Source organism: Pinus tabuliformis, chromosome 7 (genome assembly GCF_031772625.1).
Source record: "Pinus tabuliformis cultivar Carrire ecotype Pingquan chromosome 7, CPIR1, whole genome shotgun sequence".
In the NCBI taxonomy this organism is placed as follows: Eukaryota; Viridiplantae; Streptophyta; class Pinopsida; order Pinales; family Pinaceae; genus Pinus; species Pinus tabuliformis.
Window position 1 is genome coordinate 1280642615 of NC_142293.1, and position 22680 is coordinate 1280665294.

Here is a 22680-nt window from a genome sequence, read left to right on the forward strand (position 1 = left end):
AAAAATATTAAATCTATTAGACTAATATTACAAAAACAGGGTATATAAACCCTAAGATAAATATTATAAACACAAAAATTAACATGGTTAACCATGACTCACCATGGTTGATTTTCATATTGAGACAATTCTTGTCATAATATGACATTGGACAATGGTTACCTATGGTTGATTATTATTGAGTTTCAAATGAAGAGAATCTTTTTCACAATGTCACATTGGACCATGGTTGACAACGATTGACCATGGTTTACCATGATTGATATTATAACCCAATGTATATAAACCCTAATATAAATATTATAAACCCTAAAATAAACATGGTCGACCATGGTTTATTTTCATATTTAAAAAATCCTTATTACAATGCGAAGTTGGAACATGGGTGACCATGCTTGAGCATGATTGATTTTGATATCCAGACAATATTTCTCACAATGTGATGTTGGACCATGGTTGACTATGGTTTATTTTTATATTGAGACAATATTTGGCACAATGCGACATTCGAACATGGTTGACCATAGCTGGCTATGATTGACCATGGTTGGCCATGATTGGTATTATAAACCCAAGGGATTGATATTATAAACCCAAGGGAAAAATAAACCCAAGGGGTTAATGTTATAAACCCAAGGGGTTAATGTTATAAACCCAAGGGAATAATAAACCCAAAGGATTAATACTGAAACCCCAAGGGATGTTGAAAGAAAGGGAATAATATTAAACTCAAGGTACTAAGATTATAAACCCAAGCTATTTAAACCCTAAGATAAATATTATAATCATTAAAATAAACATGGTTGACCATGGATGACCAAGATTGACCATTATTGACTAAACCCAAGGGTCTAATATTATAAACCCGAGGTATATAAACATTAAGATAAATATTATAAACACTAAAATAAACATGGATGACCATGGTTGAGTTTCATATTGAGACAATAATTGTCACAATGTGATGTTGGACCATGGTTGACCATGATTGATTTTCAAATCAAGGGAATCTTTGTCACAATGTCAAATTAGACAATGGTTGACCGTGATTGGTATTATAAAGCCAAGGGAACAATAAACCCAGATATTAATATTAAAATCCCAAGGGATTCTAAACCTAAGAAAATAATATTAAACCCTACGAATATGAACCCTTAGATTAATAAAGACAGGGGATTGATATTATAAACCCAAGGGATAAAAATTATAAACCAAAGGTATATAAACCCTAAGATAAATATTATAAACACTAAAATAACCATGATTTACTATGGTTGACCATTGTTGATTTTCACATTGAGACAATCCTTGTTACAATCTAACATTAGACCATCCATACTTAACCATGGTTGACCATACTTAACCATGATTGATTTTCATATCAAAACAATCTTTCTCACAATGTAACGTTCGACCATGGTTGACCATGATTGACCATAGATGGCCATGGTTGACCAAGGTTGACCATGATTGACCATGATTGTCTTATTGAGACATTATTTTTCATAATACGACACTGGACCATGGTTGATACAATGATTGATTTTCATCTTGAGATAATATTTGTCACAATGCGATGTTGGACCAAGATTGACCAAGGTTTACCATGATTGAACATGGTTGATCATGGTTGACCATGATTATGATATTGAGACAATATTTGTCACAATGCAACATTGGACCATAGTTGAGAGAATGATTGATTTTCATATTGGGACAATCTTTGTCACAATGCAACGTTAGACCATGGTTGACCATGATTAACCATGGTTGACCACGATTGATTTTACAAAACGTGGTTGACCATGGTTGAATAATATTCAGCCCAAAGGACTAATATTGTAAAGCCAAGGTATATAAACCCTAAGATAAATATTATAAACACTAATATAAACATGGTTGACTATGGTTGATTTTCATATTGAGACATTCCTTGTTACAATATGACGTTGGGCCGTGGTTGGCTGTGGTTGGCCATGGTTAACGATGGTTGATTTTTGTATCAAGACAATATTTGTCACAATGCGACGTTCGATCATGGTCGACCATGGATGACCATGGTTGACCAAGGTTGACCATGATTATCATATTTAGACAATATTTGTCATAATACGACGTTGGACCATGGTTGCCCAAGGTTGACCATGATTGACCATGGTTTAAAATTATTATCATATTGAGACAATCTTTATCATAATGCAATGTTGGACCATAGTTCAAACAACGATTGATTTTCAAATTGAGACAATGTTTGTCACAATGAAACTTTGGACCATCATTGATAATGATTGACCATGATTGACCATGCTTGACCATGCTTTATATTATAAACCAAAGGGAATAATAAACCCTAGTAATTAATACTAAAAATCCAAGGGACTATAAACCTAAGGGAATAATACTAGACCTTAAGAATATGAATCATTAGATTAATATATCCAAGGGATTGATATTATAAAACTAAGGGACACAAACTATAAACCCAAGGTATATAAACAATAAGGTAAATATTATAAACCCTAAATTAAACATGGTTGACCATGGTTGATTTCCATATTGAGAGATTCTTTCTCACAACACGAAGTTTCACCATTGTTCACCATGGTTGATCATGATTGATTTGCATATTGAGACAATATTTGTCACAATTATTTTAAAAAAATATGAAAATTATTTTCAAAAAAATTATTTTACTTTAACTACACATTAAATTTACCTTGATTATACATAAAATTTCTTTCAATTTGATCGCACGTTTAAAATAAAATGAAAATAAATTTTAGATCCAATCTTAGCCAATGACACTTTCTTCTTGTACAAGATACTTGAAAACACATTAAGTTTTTAATTAGGACTTTGTAAGTCTGTAAAGATTTTTTTTACAAAAACAATTAAATTTGGCTGCAAAAATAAAAGGTTTGAAGTTTTGTAATATTAAAATAAAAGGTTTGTGTTAGCCTCACTCTCTTAAAAATCAATAATAAATCCAATTATTAAATAAAATAAATAAAATCATGACAATTCCTCAAACTAAGGAGTCTAGTTTGGATGAGAGATTCTCTCCAACTAGCTCTCCTAAATTAGTGTGTAAGTTGAGAAATTGTCTCAACCAAGTGATCCAAAGATAGACACACTATAGTAAGACCACTTTCTCATGTATTTAAATGCATTATTAAATTATTTGAATAAGAGAGATGAGCATGAGAGACCACATGCTGGCTCTCTACCTTTTCTGCTAGTTTTGTTTTGTGTGTTAATTTGTTGTGTGTGTTTAATATGGCTGTGTGAGTTTGCAACATCTCGTATCAAAGCTAATGGTTTGCTCTTTGGGAGTGAGAGTGTTTGCTTTAGATTGGTTAGTGTGTGAGAGTGCGTACTAGTAAAGGAAATGGGAATTGGAAGTCGAGGCTCATGTCACCATTTTACAGCACTGGAATGAGGATCCGTTATGTTGACATAAAGGCGATAGCATAGAGCAGTTAGCCACATTGAAAGAGGGCCAAGTGGTGAAGGTATTGTGAAGTTCAAGCCAAGAAACTTTATTTGCCCTTCTTTGACTATGCATTGATAAATTCGTGGACTGCTCAAGGAAATTACAGTGTGTTTGAGATCCGAAGTGTTGAGACTATGTGATCGTGAGATCAGTGTCAAGGTGATGTTGCAAAGATTAGTGTGAAGGTTGTGTTACAGAAGATCAGTTTGAAAACTTGGCAGCATGGTGTGTGAGAGAGATTGTTGCCATATATTCATTCATTCATATTCATTCTACTCCATTGGCTACTAGATTGATAACATTATTATAGCAGCAAAGAACGAACTGTGACCATTCGAGAAAAAAAAGCCCAATTTTTTTTTCCATTACCATTTGATGATTCTGATGGGATCTTCTTCAACACATGAGTTTGAGAGACTTTTTAAGTATCACATCCGAAGTGAGTTGTCTTCTCGGCCTATTGGTTTCTTTGTGTTTCCCATTTGAAGTGACTGCAAGACATAAATTTTGAATTGATCAGTCAGTGGCCAGAGATAGGAGTCGTCTCACAATAATTCAAAGAAATGACATATCACTTCGTATGCACTTTCAAAACTGTGTTGAAAGAGCATGAAAGCCCATGAAGGAAACTACATGGAGTGTTCTTTGTGAGTTTCTTCTGGTTTCTATATTTCTTCTGTGTATTTTATTAGTTGATTTAATATAGTGCACTAAATGCGAATGATTGCCACGATAGAAGCATTTACGACCTCGTTTGCCTCCTCTAAAGCCGCGCTCTGTTGTGGATGATCTTCTTCTCCTCCTAACATCAACTGCTATAGTGTTGCACAGTATGGTATGCTCGGAGGGATCCTGCGACTCAGAACGAGAATGGAGGTATGAGAATATGATTGGTGGCAGAGGTTCTTATGTGGGTCAATTTCTCTAGAACAAAGTAGTGGATGCTAGCATTGGAAATATGGGCTAAGTTATGTTCGTAATTCTCTGCCAGGATTCGAACATGTTTCGTTTTACCAGATTAATATTTTTTCTATTCTTGTTGGCCAAACTCAAATTAAACTATGTATGAATCTTTCAAGTTGTTGCTCAATTGTTCTTGTAGTTAAATTTCCATGGGAAGTATTTGTAATAAATTAACAGAATGAATAGGAACCTTGGCCGTATCAATTATCAGCGACTGTCTCTGTGGAGGTGTGCCAATCCCTACTGTTACAATATATTTTGTTGAAGACGGACTCTTTCCAGAATGAATAGGAACATCGCTCTGTGGAGAATAAGTGCCTCCGTTTTTTGACCTGCCCATAATTGTATTCAAACGAGCATTGTCTCTTTCGAAAATCTGAGACACCAAGGGTATCCTTGGGCTCCACTTGGTGGGCTTGAGGGGTGAGCAGGCCCCGTGAATATGATCCAGTCTTATATTCACTCCTGGTTTTAGCGCTTCCTCACCTGCAAGTGAACCTGGGCATTCGACAGCTCCCTGTGGCTCTTTCCATTTGAAGTTTTCAACAGAGATAGTGTGATAATTCTGGCATTCTAGGCGTGTTGCACTGCCCATGTGCAGGCATTGAAGCATTAAAACAACAACAACCACCCATCCACAAAAGGCCAGAAAATGTGTTGTTGGGTTATACGGTAAGGAGGAATAAGTGATACATTTTATGGAGGAATACTAATGAGTGTTTTCATAAAAGTACGTGCCTAAAAGTGAACACCTTCATAAAATAATTCAAATAGTTATCAACGAGACATTCTCCTATGAGTGTAATTATTATTGAATGTAAAGCATGTGGGTTTATGAACAAAACAGAGATAGTAAGTGGAATATGAGAGAATGAGTGATTTTTGGGAGAGATAATTCAAATAGTTATCAATGAGACATCCTCCTGTGAGCGTAATTATTATTAAATGTAAAGCATGTGAGTTTATGAACAAAGGAGAGATAGCAAGTGGAATATGAGAGAATGAGTGATTTTTGGGAGAGATAAGGAGTGGAGTCATAAGGTGAAATTCTTTTTGTACATTTGGAGTGATAAGTTTTTTTTGGAGGGAGAAGTGATTTTTGTATATTTTAGTGAGATAAGGAGTATTTGTAATTTTTTGTATTTGGAGCGATAAGTGAATTTGTTTGGGTGAAATTCATTATTTTGAGAGAGATTGATTCAGTTTTGAAGACAATTTGCTTACAAAGTTGTGACAAAGAATGATGTACTTCAATATTTAATAAAGACATATTTTTTGTGGTGCTTGTGTCCTAGATCTGCCCGAAATTGAATAAGGGGATCTTAGGAACACCGTGTGTATGCGTGTACATGACTTGTGTCGATTTTGTAAAACGCTCTTTTTCTTATGCTTTAACAAAACAACTACATGAACATAAGAAAAGTTTACATCCACAAGTCATCAATCAAGCTCTTGAAATTAAAGCTCCCATTACCAATTAAGTTCATAAGCACAAAGCATCACATTATTGACTTGATAAAAGCTGCCACAACATTTCACATTATGTAACCAAAGAAATCAAGTTAAGGATGCTACAAAATCAAGCATCTCCAGTCAAGACATTTCTGCATCAACATCCAATCAAGCTGTCATCTACATCAACAAATTTTTTTTGCAGCAATTCAACAACAATTTTTTGGAAATTGCACTTGGGCCATTTCTTTAAAAAGCTCAATAAAAAACTGTAACTTGCAAATCATAATTTGTAATTTGAATTGTAATCAAAGTCAAATTCACTTGAATTGTAAGGGTGCATTTTCGGTTATAACCGACACCCTCATTTGATATGTTAAAGTGCATCATTAAGTCAAGTCAGTTGTTACTTGAACATTGAATTTATTGTTTGTCATTTGGGTGCATTTTCGACAGTGTTAGACACCCATCATTTTTCATCACATTTATTTCATCACTAAGTGTAGTAATCAACCAAGAGTTCAAAACAACATGTGTTTAAAGCAAGTACAACAATCATAAGCAAGCGAGCATGTCATTAAAAACAATCAAGCCAATAAGTATTTCATGTAAAAACAATAAGCAAGAGAGTGTGTTCATAAAATAATCAAGCAGCCAATAATCATCAAACGAGCGTGACTTCTAATCTTCCAGTAAGTATCAAAACAAGCATGTGTCTACAGTAAGCACACTAAGATCAAGTAAGCGTGTCAAGTAACCAAATCAAGTGTGATGGTTCAATGCACAACAAGCAAGCTTGTGTATAGTTCATTAAAGCACTCATAACGTTTCATTCAAAGTGATTGTCATCAAGTGAGCATGAAATCAATAGTTCAAGCAAAGTGTTTAAAAGCATCAACAGCTCAAGCAAGTGTTTAAAAGTATCGGCCACGGTACAAGCAAGCCTGTCATTTCAGTGATCAACTCAAGTGAGCAATTTTTCAAGCCCGACAACATGGCGACACACATTCACCTGTCCCAAATTCTTCACAATTTAATGTTATCATTAGCTGGTGACATGGTGCAGATCAACAAAACCACTCTTGCTGACATTCAAGTGCATATTTAGCATGCACATGAAATGATTGAGTTTCTTCAACTAGAATCGCAACTGGAGAGAACAGAGTTGCAAGAGAAACGTGTTGCTTCCAAGTCTTTTCCAAATATAGTTGATCATTCAAACTCATTCATCCAACCAGCTTCAAGTGTTGAAGTTGTTCCAGTTCAACTTTCTTCCAAACCCATCATCAAGCCAAGGGAAGAAATCCAAAGTAATCGAAATAGACACGGCTTAGGATATGTCGAAGATGATGACAACTTACATATGCCTGATTATTGAAAGCCCATTTAGTTCGTGAGTACCGGATTACTTGAACATATCACCTCAGCAAGTTCTCTGCAAGTTGCAGACAGACATCAGTGCACACAAACTAAAAGTGCCGACAAACAGAAATGAATGCAAACTGAAGTTGCAAACAAACCAAAATGTTCTCATTGTCAAAGAACTGGTCATTTGGAAGATCAGTGTTTTGATCTCCATCCTTGTCACCATTGTGGCAAGTAGAATCATTCATCAGAGAAATGTTGCAAACAAGACCAACCTGCCAGATTAAAGATCGATTATTCATGGATTGATCCATGGAAATGGTCATCCACAGCTGAAAAATTGTACAAGTTTTACAATCGGATTCACTCACACATATTGCAGCCAACAGTCAAATGAAGATGGTACTCTCGTGCAGCTGAACGGGGGAGTACAACAGTGAAACTCTCCTACACCTGAAGGGGGGGAGTTCAGATATAATTTGGAGAAGATTGCCTCTCCTTTCAGCTGACAAACGGGGGAAAATGTCAATGAAATTGACAGTGGTTGTGAGACTGAAAGTCTCGACAACATTAGCGAAGCAGCGAGTGGGCGATCATCATCAACAAATATGCGAGTGGGTGTTCATCAGATTGTGTCAATGGACATCGGATGCTGATTTCAAGTAAAGGACAGTTGGATCCTTTTGCAACTTGGCACGTGATGGAGTTGTCAAACGACATTCAGAGATGAATCATACATGCAGCTGATTCATGTTCTCTTTGGATTTGAGTTTTTTCAGCATCCAGCTTTGGCGGTTTTTCAGGCAAATTTTTTTTGAGGATCAACTTGAGAACTTGGAAGATGGTTCCTTGTTCGTTTTGGATTTATCATTGATGTGGGGAATGTTATCCTTACTCTCTTAAAAATCAATAATAAATCCAATTATTAAATTAACTAAATAAAATCATGACAATTGCTCAAACTAAGGAGTCTAGTTTGGATGAGAGATTCTCTCCAACTATTTCTCTTAAATTAGTGTGTAAGTTGAGAAATTGTCTCAACCAAGTGAGTCTAAGATAGACACACTATCTTAAGACCACTTTCTCATGTATTTAAATGTATTATTAAAGTATTTGAATAAGAGAGCATTACATGACCATGAGAGACCACATGCTAGCTCTCTGCCTGTTCCACCTGTTTGTTTTGTGTGTTAATTTGTTGTGTGTGTTTAATATGGCTGTGTGAGTTTCCAACAGTTTGAAGTTTTGTAATAGTTAAATATTGAAACCGTTTGTTTTCTATCATGTTGGATTCGAGACTCATACACAATTGTTAATTAGCTAAAACTTTAAGGATGATAATTTATTTTGAAGTTTAGAAACTTTAGTAAATCTTACTAATTCCTAATATCGAAGCAGTAAAATATTTAAGTATGTTTCTATAAAGGTTTATAATAATTTTCTATAGTTTTATAAGATTTTGATAATTTTTAAGGAAAAAGTGATTTTATCTTAAGAAATTTGAGTGATTATTTTTTTAAGAAAAAAGAATTTACATTTTTTTTGGAAAAAATATGGGAAATGAGCCTATTTACAAGTGTTAGCCCCTAAAATTTTTCTACCTATAAATATCTCACACAATCCAAATGTACTCTTACAAATAGTAAAAATACAATTCTTAAATTATTAAAAGATACTCCTCAAACTTAAAAAAAAAATAAAAAAAATTCGTTAAAGTATGTGCTCTATGTCAACCAAATGTTATATCATTCAAAATATGTGGCCCTATTCATGAAAGAAAGTGATTAAACTCACATAGATAATATTGAAGAATATGGACCAATTTTTCATTCAAATATGTGCTTCATATCACCCCAATACACAACCCCACTCAAAAAAGTGAAGGAAACAAAAAAAAATTGCATCAATAATCATAAAAGACAAATGCGTCGCAGAGTTCTTTTAAACTGAAATATCCCCATAGAATTTAATGAAGTGTTTGATTTTAATAGATTGTCTTGGGTGTTATAGATCAGGCTACAATGTTGTGATAGCTATGGAAAATAGGAAGTCAATCCCGTGTACCTAGGCAAGTGATACAAACTCATAAGACATTATTAGCATACTTGAGATGAGAGCAGATATGGCAACATCAAAAACCAAAATTGATAATGTAGCAAAATCAAAACCATTCTTATACATTGCATTCTAAAATGAATTTTGTTATCAATTTATCGAAGTGTTACGATTAGCATATAGATCGCGTCGATCAATACCATCAATTCTCTGAGGAAACTGTACACAAAAAGTTTTCTTCCCAGGATCATGATCAATTAAAAAACACGAAAACACGTTGACTTATGAAGAGCTTCGACTTGACATGGGCGCCACATTACCAGTTCCACGTTACCAGCTGCAAGCTGGATCGTCCCACCATTTTCCCCATCCGCCACCACATTCAAAATCATTTTTATTTCAATTAATTTGAATTAAACTGTAACGCTTCAGGCTTCCTCCTACCTGAGCCGTAGATCTGCAACTCAGACGAAGATCTACTGGCATATTCCGTTGAGAATAAATCTACGCCATTCATTAAAAAAAAGAACTCAACGACGCTCCATCGACCTAGGGGTTGATATAAGAACGCCTACGACGAATTATTATATATTAAAGGAAGCCGATAAATATCTTATGCCACGGAAAATATAAAACGACGTTGACCCTCGTGTTTTCCTGTTTTTGGAATTTTGCGGAGAGCGAATTAGTCACGCTTATCTTTTTCTAAATTTTATGAAATTAAGTTTAGCGTTGTTTTCTTCGAGGATTTGAAATTATTCGGTCGTTAAAACATTATATAAAATCACTATGACACAACATCTTTTCTGCCGTCACTGATGCATTTTTCGAAAAAGACAACACCGTGGCGTTTGGTTCTTCACGCACTAGTATGGTTTGTAATTAACGCTTCGGTACATTGTAACTATTTAAGTCTGAGTGTTGTCACAGAACTAACGCACTGATGTCACAAAATATTATTTCCAGCCCTAGTGTATTATTAAAATTAATAACACTGGTTTTTTTTACGTCTTCGGCGCGCAAGTTCTTTTAATTATGGATGCCGCTTCGGTGATTTTATATATATAGTGCATAGGTGCTCCTTGTTTCATGAAGCACCGCACAGGGGTTACCTGTTCCATGAAGCACACCGTTATTGTTCCATGGAACATACCGCTAAAAAGACATTAGCTAAAATCTCCCTTTTAAAATTTTTTTCACTTGGGATGAAATTATATTATAATTTCCACTAAAACATCCTGATCATAAAAGAATATATTAGCAAATATTTTCTTAATATTTTCATTCCAATTTTATATCACAAAAATCTTACATTATAGCGTCCAATTTTATATCACTAAAATCTTACATTATAGCCTCCACTAAAAGGGATTTTCCTTGTAATGGGAGTGCCTACTTAAATTTCTAATGGAAACTTCGTCTTTTTTTCTTTTTTCTTTTTTTACGGAAATTCTCATGTTAGGTTCTAATTCTTTTAGTAAGGGTTCGACATCGATTTTCAAATCGATTTTCCCTTTCCACTTTTATTTCCCTCTATATTCTTCGTATGCCACTCTAGCTATTAAGGAGCCAAATTTTTGAGTTATGGCGTAGGGTTTTATGTTTGAAAATCCCTGGTCACATTTTTATTTGTGTTATGTTGATTGTTTCAGTAGGGTTGCTTGACCTTAACTTTCCCATGAGCCTTCAATTTTTTTCTCACAAATCTTTAGAGTTGAATGTATTTAGCTTACTTTTGAATGCTTTTTGAAGGCATTTGTGATATATGCTTTTTATTGTAAATTGGGTTTTTGGGTTTTCTTATATAAAAGATTTGGTCAGTTTTCTTTATGGCAGTGAGCGAGATATGTGAGGTAGAGTTTTGAGAAATTTATTTGTTTATGGAACAAATTTTTTTTACCCAAACATAATAGTTTTAAGATATTTGGTTTACAGTAAATGTTTTATTGATCGAGATCTTGGTTACATTATTTATGTTTATCAAACTATGCATATGTTTTATTTTGAGATTATTACATTATTTTCTATTATGCTCTTTACTTTCTTGTAACTATTACATGGTTAGATGGAAGACATTTTTCATTTTAGTTAATTGTAATATCTAATTGTTCTTCCTGGTAGTAATATAATAGATATCTTTACTTAGCATTGTTCACACATAACACGAGTTTGTATTTGGTTATAGATTCTCTCTCCACACAATTACAACATTATTATTATTATGGTTGATTGACTTGATCATGCTCCACTATTCTTATTTCATGGTAAGGCATGCATAGTTGGTTGTGAGGGTGGTCATGGATCTATGGGAAATGATGCTTCATGACATAGGCAAAATAGGGTTGACCTAATATCATGCTCATGTATGTCTATTTTAAAATAAAGTTGACCTAACACAATGCTCATGTATGTCCATAGTACATTTGAAAAACAATTAAATATTAGTAGATAATTAATTCAGACTAGTAAGATATACCATAAAAGTATAAAATTATTGATTAATAAAAAATTTAAAAACTATTTTTGTTTTCTTACCATACTAAATAATACATATATTCAATTTACAACATTAATTAGTAGAAATGATATAAGCGAAAGGTTAACTATTAGCGATCAAAGAATAAATTTGTTGCTATAGTCTTCCATGGACTAATAGTCCAACATTAAAATAGACTAATAATATTGTATTAATAATTAAATTTTTTTATTATTTTATTAATAAATTATATTATAATTAATTTAAACACTATACGATTGGAAGATGTATTTTATTTTTTTTTGAAAATGACAGAATTTATAATAATTTATTTATTCATTAAAAAAATTTATAATAACTCGTTTATTCATTAAAATAATAATAATTCGTTTATTCATTAAAAAATAATAATTTCCAATTCTTATTATTTAAGAATCTAAATTAATTTAGTATAGAAAGATGAATTTAATAAATTATTTTTGGAAAACATAAAATTTATTGCAATTCTTATTCATGAAAGTAGTTATCAATTATTGTTATTAGAGAATATATATTGACACCTCATCATTATTTTAAAATTCTCATTTACCATGTGAAAATATAAAAAATATTAAATGTTTCGTCTGAGGGAAAATATATTAGAAAACAATGGTTAATTATTATGAACATGCATATAATGGGCATTTCACATAACAATGATAAATATTATTAAAACATATTAAATACTTTAACTAGGCAAAAGTATATTAAAGGAGGACACTAAATATTTTATCCCATCGAAAATTTGAAACGACATCGTCCCTCGTGGGACCCTCTATGTCACGCCACTATATTAGTGGTACTCTTCCAACAACACTATAGTGAGGTGTGGCACCACCGACCCTTTTTTTCACCAATGCTCATGGTCATGGACTACGCCTAACATTCGTACTTAGTTTATTTCTTCATTACGAAGTATTATGTTTTCCTTTATACACAGTGAAAACCATAAACATTCACCATAAATAGCATTAACATGTATAAATGCACAACAGTATAAAGGGAGGGGCAACTCCTCGTTGTGATTTTGCCCGTATATCAATATATTTAATTCACAATCTTTCATGTACAAGTTAAATCTTGGAGGAAACCCCAAATTTACACTTAGCCAATTTTACAACTTCATAAAACTCGGTTGCCGAGCTTGTCGAATGCCCAAATGGTCGCTGCACATTTTGCCCAACTCTCCGTTTACCCTTAAACGCATTCATTCATCTCGTCGAACGAACCGTGTCGTTTGCCCAACTTGGGCACGCTCCTCGTGTCCATGTCGCCTAACTTGGGCACCCTCCGCATGCTTATCACACCTCCCATTCACAAACCCAACACTTCATTTTACCTGGCGCACCGAACCGCAGGTCGCCCTACCGGAGTCACCAACTCACCGTTCGGCGGGCGCACCTCCGTGTCGCCCCGCACAATCCTTTGTTCGGTTCACCCAATGGACACACCTCCATGTCACCACACATGCACGTACCTTTTTTTAGCTTGCCCGTCATTCAGCGGGCATGCCCTCGTGTCGCCCCGCATGAACCATTCACCCGGTCACCTGCCTACCCGGTCCGCACGATACACCACCCACGTTCGGCTAGCTCGGCCATTCAACCCAGCCTCATACGCCTTGCCTGCTCCACTATAGAACTGCACACTACTCGCACTTCTTGTTGGATGAATGTTGTTCGAATTTATTGCCTCCACGATAACTCGTCTCCACCTATATATATCCGCCCGCTCCATTGTTTGGGCATTCGGCTGACCTGCCACCGTATCGCACAACCGTCGGCCCGTTCCATATATTAACTCGTCGGCCCACACATTATAATGTGTGGCCACCACACCAACGTGTCAGCCTGTCCATAGGACCGCCCAACGCCACGACTCTTCGCCTAAGGCTCAAGTCGGTTCAGGGGCTCGAGCTACCCACTCAGCCACTATAAGTCCGCAGCCTTGGCACTTCTCCATGCTCATTCGCTTGCATGTTTCTCACCGTAGCTCACTCGTCCATGTCTGTCATACCCCTACACCTGTGGTAGTCTTTCAACCGCTTATAGCGAGGTGCGGCACCACCGAACACTTCCTTTTCACCAATACTTATGTTCGTGGACTACGCCTAATTCACTTTCTCTTACTTAGTTTGTGTTTTGAACCAAGTATTATTATGTTTATCCTTTATACCAATGAACACCCATACTCATTCGTTACCAATAGCAATTATAAACGAAGAAGATAATTGCACAGTATAAAGGGAGGGGCAACTCCCTGAACAATGAGTGTGCCCGAATCAATATATTATATAATCTTGACTTTTACAAAGTACAAGCTAAATATTGGGAAACCCCAAATTTACACTTAGTCAATTTTACAATCAAGGTGAACCTCCGTTCACCTTCGTGCAAACCTTGCACGTTGGGCGGGTGCTCACCCGAGCCACCAAGACACCCATGCCAAGTCCTGGCACAAACCGGCACTTCAATCCACCCACGACACACCTTGCCCAAAACTTCGACTTTCCAAATGCTACTTCCAACCTTACGGCCAAAACCAAGTTAGCACATGAGATATGCACTTCTACTTGTCCCTTCTGCGCACTTGAAGTTCTGCACCTCTTATGCGAAGTTGCTTGGTGAAATCGTTGATGAAAATGCCTCCCAACGCATCACAATATATATGCGTTGTAACCTATGGGTGGGGCTGCCCAACCGACCACCAAAACATGGTTTACACACCCCTGTACAAGGCTTGAATGCCCACCTTATAGTCGGCCTACCCAAAATGCAAGTCGGCCTCCTAAGTTGTCGTTTCATCCTCCAAATGGTCGTATAACCACTCCATCATTCCATCGCAAGTTTACTTGTAACACTAGTTTCGTCACAAATAACTCGTGCATTCGTCGCACCCGCGTGTGCTCTGACTCGTCACGCGCCCACGCCCGCGCCCGCATGCAGCCCAACTCGCCGGTTTGCCCGCACCCGCGCCCGCGTGTGCACCAACTCGTCCTCCGCCCGCACGCTCGTCGCGTGTGTCATGACTCGCCGGTCCACCCGCACCCACGCCCGTCGTGCGGCCAGACTCGCCCGCGCGCTCGTCGTGTATGTCAACTCACCCGCGCACCTGCCAACTCGCCCGCATGCCCATGCCCTTGCCCGGTCCGCTCGATGTCCAACCGAGTCGCCTAACCAAGGACCTTACATCCTCCTCCACCTAAAATCGTTGCCGTCCTCGACAACATACCATCCCGGTAGCCATCCACCAAGATCATCAATATCCATGATGTCAACTCCTCCACATACTGCAACCATCACTGCAACATATGTAGAACCACCGTCTCCACCATGTCTCGCCTTGGCAACCATTTGTCACCAAGATCACCATACCAAGGTATACACCTCATCGGTATGTCATACATCGGAAATCATCTCAATCCATGACCATCGATCACCCTGTCACAATCTCCACATGCTGCTCTCCATCGTGGAAGGCTGGTTCTTCCATCCAAGCTACATGTCCATTGCAACATCTCGTGTCAACCTCATCATGTGTCATCATGTGAACTGTTGCCATGATACTCCAACAAATGCTAACACATCTCTGTACACTGACGTCCCCCATGACTGAACTAGTTGGGTAGCTAATCCAACTGTCACGCTCAAACCATGAGAATGCACATCCTCATGCCACCATCAGTCGTTTCTCAGAACATCCTGCCACACCCTCAACTCGATCAAGAATCCATCTCCATACAAAGCCATGCTCAAGTCCATGAAGTAGTCCTCATCTCATCTGCAACATGCTGTCCATGATGTTTGGTGTCAATGTGCTGCATGAAATCAGCCACATCCATCCCAACATCATCTATATGTGTATCTCCTCGATATGAAGAGACCATCTCATCAAATCGGCTCTCGATGTGTCACATCCAGGTCCATGAATCATCCTCCATCATGTCGGCAATGTGTCATCCCTCAAGTCTGCCATAGAAACAAGTATATACCCGTCTCATCTATCCATGTGTTGCCCATCAGCATAGATCAACCAGCTCCCATGTGTCAAAAGTGGTTGAGTCTCGGCTCAACCCATGCCCAAGTGTTGCCACCAAGGCATCATCATCGTTGTAACTCCATTCCTCCAAAGTGTCCCCAAGTCCACCATATATGAAATTCCCAAAAGTCACAACAATCTCATGTCATCATGAGCTCCATAAATCATCCCCAACCAACATCCTAGCAAGCATACAAGTCTCGGCCAAAAGGTCTTTGTGAGATGCCTCAGCTCTCCATGTAGTAGGAATGCTCCATAGTCTCCTCACAAATCCACCCAAATCCATGGCCTTGTTGTACATAAGTGCACAACCTCTCCATCGGCTCATAAGTAATAAGTCTCCATGTCACATCAACAAATCTATCTACACAACATCCCTGCCTTGGCACTCCTCATTGGATGCCCATAAGTGGCACCTCTACGAGTGCTCCCGCATAATGTCCCTGCATAAGACTGCCATGCTCCATGTCTCCATCCTGATGTCCATGACTAAGTTGCCCATGTAGTCCAACCAAGTAGACCCATCACAACAACCAGTCATCCTCATCCATGTCTACAATCTTTGGTCTAGTGAACTCGGTCACCCAACCATATCATCATCACATGAGTCTCTCCATCATAGCTCCTCCACTAAAGGTTCCACCAAGACTTGCTCTTGGTCTTGGCAATGAGAAGTCCACCCAAGCATCATCGTACCTCAAGTGTGTGCCCTTTAATCTGTCCATGAGGCATGCTGGGCACTTAGCCAATTCTCCATGTGGCTAAAGCATGACCCAATCCTCCACAATGATCATCATGTTCCTCCCTTATCACAACCCCCTGTACCTTCTACCATAAGGTCACAAACAACCCCAACAAGTCCTACAACAATCAATAATCCTTGCTTCTCCATACAAGGTCTCATCATAGTCATCCATGGTAAGATGCTCCCTTGCATCGGCAAACTGGTTTTGCCCTTCCCTGCATACAGTCCATCTTCCAAATGCTCAAGTGAAACACAAGTATCAATAGTACTTACACCATCATCATGATCATCATCATGAGGTTCCTCCACATGAGTATCCTCATCCAACCATGTCTGCAAACTGAACGGTCCCGGTCCAACTTGATTAATCTCAAGTTCATCCTCCATCGTTGTCACATCTGCAACATCTTCAATCATCACGGCTTCCTCTTCCTTGTTAGCACAATCTGCAACTCCATCTTGCTCTATTGTCCAACCAAGTTGAAGAAGTTTGTTTTCAACATTCTTTTCCAAGACTTCAAGTTCCTTTCGAATCCGGGGATTCTCTTCTTTCATTCGTTTCAACCTGTATAAGGTAAGCAAGAGCTTCCCTTCGCATTCTTCCAAACCTGCCATGCCTTGATGTTCAGCTTGGTCCAAGCACTAAGCTTCACTTCTGCTAAACCTGTTTCACCATTCACCAGCTTCACCAAGTTCCCTGCAATCATGAACCAGCCCTTGTTCCACTTGTATGTGAAACTAGCTTCCTTCACCTGCAAGTACCTGCTTCCACTGTCATCAACTGTCAAGTGCATCCACACCTGCACTTCGTCATGTACCAACTCTGATACCAACTATCACGCCCCTACACCTGCAGTAGTCTTTCAACCGCTTATAGCGAAGTGCGGCACCACCGAACACTTTCTTTTCACCAATACTTATGTTCGTGGACTATGCCTAATTAACTTTCTCTTACTTAGTTTGTATTTCACAACCAAATATTATTATGTTTATCCTTTATACCAATGAACACCCATACTCATTCATTACCAATAGCAATTATAAACGAAGAAGACAATTGCATAGTATAAAGGGAGGGGCAACTCCCTGAACAATGAGTCTGCCCGAATCAATATATTATATAATCTTCACTTTTACAAAGTATAAGCTAAAACTTGGGAAACCCCAAATTTACACTTAGTCAATTTTACAATCGAGGTGAACCTCCGTTCACCTTCATGCACACCTTGCACATTGGGCGGGTGCTCACCCGAGCCACCAAGACACCCACGCCAAGTCCTGGCACAAACCGGCACTTCAATCCACCCACAACACACCTTGCCCAAAACTTCGACTTTCCAAATGCTACTTCCAACCGTATAGCCAAAACCAAGTTAGCGCATGAGATATGCGCTTCTACTTGTCCCTTCTGTGCACTTGAAGTTCTGCACCTCTTATGCGAAGTTGCTTGGTGAAATTGTTGATGAAAATGCCTCCCAACGCATCACAATATATATGCATTGTAACCTATGGGTGGGGCTGCCCAGCCAACCACGAAAACATGGTTTACACACCCCTGTACAAGGCTTGAATGCCCACCTTATAGTCGGCCCGCCCATAACGCAAGTCAGCCTCCTAAGTTGTCGTTTCATCCTCCAAATGGTCGTATAACCACTCCATCGTTTCATCACAAGTTTACTTGTAACACTGGTTTCGTTGCAAATAACTCGTGCGTTCGTCACACCCGGGTGTGCTTTGACTCATCACGCGCCCGCGCCCGCACCCGCATGCAGCCCAACTCGCCGGTTCGCCTGTGCTCGCACCCACGTGTGCGCCAACTCGTCCTCCGCCCGCGCGCCCGTCGCGTGTGTCGTGACTCACTGGTCCACCCGCGCCCGCGCTCGTCATGCAGCCCGACTCGCCTGCGTGCCCGCCGTGCACGTCAACTCGCCTGCGCGCTCGTGCCCATGCCCAGTCCACCAGGCGTCCAACCGAGTCGCCTAACCGAGGACCTTACAGTGTCTTTGCCAACTACAGCTCGTCGTTCCTATGTTGTTCAGCTCGCCTGGTAGGTTGCCCATTTCACTTGTCCGTCGCAACAACCATAGGGCGTTAAATCCTCCCCCATCGAAAGTCATTGTCGTCCTTGGAAATCCGACCATCCATCGTAGCTGCCATCCAATGTCTTATAATCCATCAGAACAATCATCTCCCTAATCCATGATATCAACTAGTCCATACATTGCAAACATCCCTGCAACATATATAATACAACAGTCTCCATCATGTATCGCCATTGTGTGTACTGCTACCATGATACTCTAACATATTGCTAACATATCTCTGCACACTAACGTCCCTCATGACTCGAACTAGTTGGGTGATCAGTCCAACTGTCACGCTCAAATCATAAGAATGCACATCCTTATGTCATCATTAGTCTTTTCTCAGACTTTTCGTCACAACATCAACTCGATCAAGAATCTACTCTAAACCCATGCTCAGTTCAATGGAATCTCCATCCCATCTACAACATTTCATGATGCTAATTCCAAACCATTCCTACATCATCTACCTATCATATCTGCTCAAACTATTTATAGGACTCACTGCCATGAGCAGTTAACAATTAGCCCCATCTTCTAAGTCATCTAAGAAGATGTGGAGGGAGCAGAGCCTGAAGGCTCTCCCTCACTAATCAGCTCAATCCACCTGTCTGGATCTTCCACCTCCATCCTCTGAAGATATGCATCTCGATCCTCCACCTGGATATTCGGCCTCATATAATCCTCATCATCGTCATCATCATCCTCAACTTCCTCCAGCCTCCTAGACAAATCCAAGATACTATCGAACAATGTTTTGATAACTTGTGATTGTTCCACAAGCTTTGCCTCAACAGTAGACAACCACTTACATATCTCATCCATATGCTTCTTGTCCTCCATCTGCATCACTGCCAACTTACACTCGGGTCTCTTCACTCCAATGGTTGGAACACCAATGGGTACATCTTCCCTTCCATTGTAAATATACATCTTCTTCAAATGTGGAACAATCATTGCATCATAGTGTTTCAAAAACTCCATTCCCAGTGCAGCTTCATAATCGTCAATCTGCACTATAGTGAAGTCAACTTTCCCGGTCCACTCACCAAGTGTTGTGTCCACCTTTTCAGCCACACCAATCATGGAATTAGGAGGAGAATTCACCATCTTAATCTATGCCTACACCGGTACAAATTTTAGCCCAATCCTTCTCGCAACATCTTCACTCATGAAGTTGTGAGTAGCCCCACTATCCACCATAGTGATTACATCCGCACTCCCAACCTTCATCCGAACATTTTCCAAAATTGTTCCTCTATGGATCTCTTCATGAGACTACTTCCGTAGCAACTGCAGCTCCAAGAATCTGCATCACCCCCATAGAAGTCTCTTCTTTCTTCGTATTAGATTGTGCCATCGCAGCCACTTTCGGTCTTGAAGGACAATTATTCACCGTATGTGGTTCCGCACATATCTAACACTTCAATGGCTTCTTCATCTTCGACTTGTCATTCAATTTTGAGGCATCGTATGTCGTATTTTTCTCCTTTAGCTTGTAAAAATTCTTCTTTTTCTCATCAGAAACTTCGTCGTAATGCTCCACCAAACAATCTACAGCTACAAAATCTTCTTCAAGTGTCTTTAGCTTCTGCCTCTTCACTTCATTCCGTGCCCAAGGTTTCAGCCCTATAACAAAGTTGAATACCTTGTCTTTCTCCGCCATGTCCGGAAGTACCAGAACCGCACTTGCATACTCTCGCTAATATGCCTGCAGACTTCCCATTTGCTTCATATATTTTATCTTCATCCTTGCTTCCCAAGTTTCATCTTGAGGACTGAAGTGGGTCTGCAAAGCCTTCTTCATGTCTTCCCACAAAGTTATGTCGTCAGTACTGCCATTGGAAATCTGATCCATCCTTCTTCGCGACCACATCTTAGCATCTTTTGTCAAGAACTGAGCAACCAATTTTACCTTAGTCTCCTCATCAGGCAATCCCAAGTGTTCCAAGTATTGCTCCATGTCCCATACAAAGTTACCAAGATTCTTCGCGTTCCTTGTACCATCATTAGATTCTGGTTCCTTGACTTTCAAATAAGACACTCCTCCACTTGAGTTATGTCTCATGGCCTTCTTCAACACTACGATCTCGTCCTTTGCTTCGTCAATAGATTGCTGCAATTCCAATATTTTTGCCAAGCCTTGGTCTCTTTCCTTCCCAATCTCTTTGACTTCCTCCTCTAGTTGTGTATACTTCCACTTTGTATACTCGTATCAGTCCTGGAGTTCATCGAATTCCTCTTTCATCTTCGCATTGCCTTCTTAATCCTTTGTGATCTCGGCCATCTTCGAAGTCCAAAAAGAATCCAATTCTTCCATTCTTTCCAATACCCTATTCATTAAATCATCACCTGCATTGTTGCTAGACTCACGCATCACAACCTAAGGTTCACCTGCCATATCTGCCATTAGCTTCCTTCTTTGTGATCTAGTATAGACCATTCACCATACACCAGGTCTCCCTACAAAACCTGAATCAGCTTTGATTCCACTTGTCACGAAGTGCAAGTGTGTAGCAGCTTCAATACTTCAACACCACCTCTGATACCACTTGTCACGCCCCTACACTGGCGGTACTCTTCCAACTGCACTATAGCGAGGTGTGACACCACTGACCCTTTTCTATTCACCAGCACTCACGGTCATGGACTACGCCCTAGTTTATTTCTTCATTGCCAAGCATTATGTTTTCCTTTATACACAGTGAAAACCATAAAAATTCACCATAAACAACATTAATATGTATAAATGCATAACAGTATAAAGGGAGGGGCAAGTGCCCAACATGAGTCTGCCCATATATCAATATATATAATTCACAATCTTTCATGTACAAGTTAAATCTTGGAGGAAACCCCAAATTTACACTTAGCCAATTTTACAACTTCGGCAAACTCGGTTGCCCAGCTCGTCGGCACGCCTGAACAGTCGCCGCATGTTCTACCCAACTCTTTGTTTACCCCTGAACGCGTTCGTTCAACTCGTCGAACGAACCGTGTCGTTTTCCCAACTTGGGTGCGCTCCTCGTGTCCGTGTCACCCAACTTGGGTGCCCTCCGCATGCCTGTCGCACCTCCCGTTCACAAACCCAACACTTCATTTTACCTAGCGCACCCAACCGCGGGTTGCCCCGCTTGAGTCACTAACTCACCGTTCGGTGGGCGCACCTCCGTGTCACCCTGCACGATCCTTCGTTCAGTTCAGCCGGCGGACACACCTCCGTGTCGCCACACACGCATGTACCTCTGTTCAGCCTGCCCGTCATTCGGCGGGCGCGCCCTCGTGTTGCCCTGCACGAACCATTCACCCAGTCGCCTGCCTACCCGGTCCGCATGATACACCACCCACATTCATCTAGCTCGGTCATTCAGCCCAGGCTCCTACGCCTTGCCTGCTCCACTCCAGAACTGCGCACTACTTGCACTTCTTGTTGGATGAATGTTGTCTGAATTGCTTGCCTCCGCCACAACTCCTCTCCACCTATATATATCCTCCCGCTCCATTGTTTTGGCGTTCAACTGTATTGCACAACCGTTGGCCCGTTCCATATGTTAACTCATTGGCCCACACATTATAACGTGTGGCCACCCCACCAACGTGTTGGCCTGTCAATAGGACCGCCCAACCGCCATGACTCTCTGCCTAAGGTTCAAGTCGGCTCATGGGCTCGAGCTACCCGCTCGCCCATTATAAGTCCACCGCCTTGGCACTTCTCCATGCTCGTCCACTAGCCCGTTTCTCACTGTAGCTTGCTCGTCCGTGTCCTTGCCAACCGCAGCTCGTCATTCCTCCATCATTTGGCTCGCCTAGCGTGTCGCCCGTGCCACCCATCTATCGCAACAACCACAGGGCATTACACTCTGTGTTCCTGTTTTTGGAATTCTGCGGACATGTTAATAATCATAGATGATTACCTTTTTCTAAAGTTTACAAAATTAAGTTTAGCGTCTTTTAGATTTGAAATCAGTGG